Raw genomic sequence first — 544 nt, forward strand, 5'->3', positions numbered from 1 at the left:
GGCTCCCGGCGGGACCCTCCGCCCCGGGTTCCCTCTCCTTGGCCGAGCTGGCGATTCGAGCCACCTGGCCGATCCCGGCTCTTCCCGTACAGTGATTGGGTCCCCCGCTCTCGGCGCCGGTGTTGAGCCGGCTCTTGTCGGCTGGCCTGCCTCCTTGTGCAGGCCTGGTTCTGGAGCGGAGGAGGCTGCTTGCTCGGGGGTTGTGGCTTTGCTGCTGGGTTCCCGCGGTTGTTCCTGTGCTCGCTCCGGCGGCACGTATACATGATTTGGAAAGATACAGAGAGGATTGCCACGGCTCCGGCGCAAGGAGGTCCCGCAAATTCGTGGAGCGTTCCATGTTGGTGGAGCAGTGTGGCTCAGGGGTTGGAGGCGGCAGTCCCGGTAACTGAGATTGGTCCTGGACCTGGGTTCGATTCCCCACCTCGGTGGGTCTTGGGCTTACATACTTCCATGGACTCGAGAATTCTCATGCCGGTGCCTACTCGTCTCACGGGTTCACACTCTGCAACTCTGGGCAGATGCTTGCTTGTTCTCCACTTGGGCC

General features: G+C 62.7%; 1 non-coding gene across 1 annotated transcript; it reads left to right on the top strand.

The window, feature by feature from the left end:
• The first annotated feature begins 236 nt into the window (after window positions 1–236).
• LOC147689115 (U6 spliceosomal RNA) lies at window positions 237–343 on the top strand. Its single transcript, XR_015300836.1, has one exon. It is a non-coding gene; the product is annotated as a U6 spliceosomal RNA (small nuclear RNA).
• The last annotated feature ends 201 nt before the right edge of the window (window positions 344–544 follow it).

Source organism: Lissotriton vulgaris, chromosome 10 (genome assembly GCF_964263255.1).
Source record: "Lissotriton vulgaris chromosome 10, aLisVul1.2, whole genome shotgun sequence".
Classification (NCBI taxonomy): Eukaryota; Metazoa; Chordata; class Amphibia; order Caudata; family Salamandridae; genus Lissotriton; species Lissotriton vulgaris.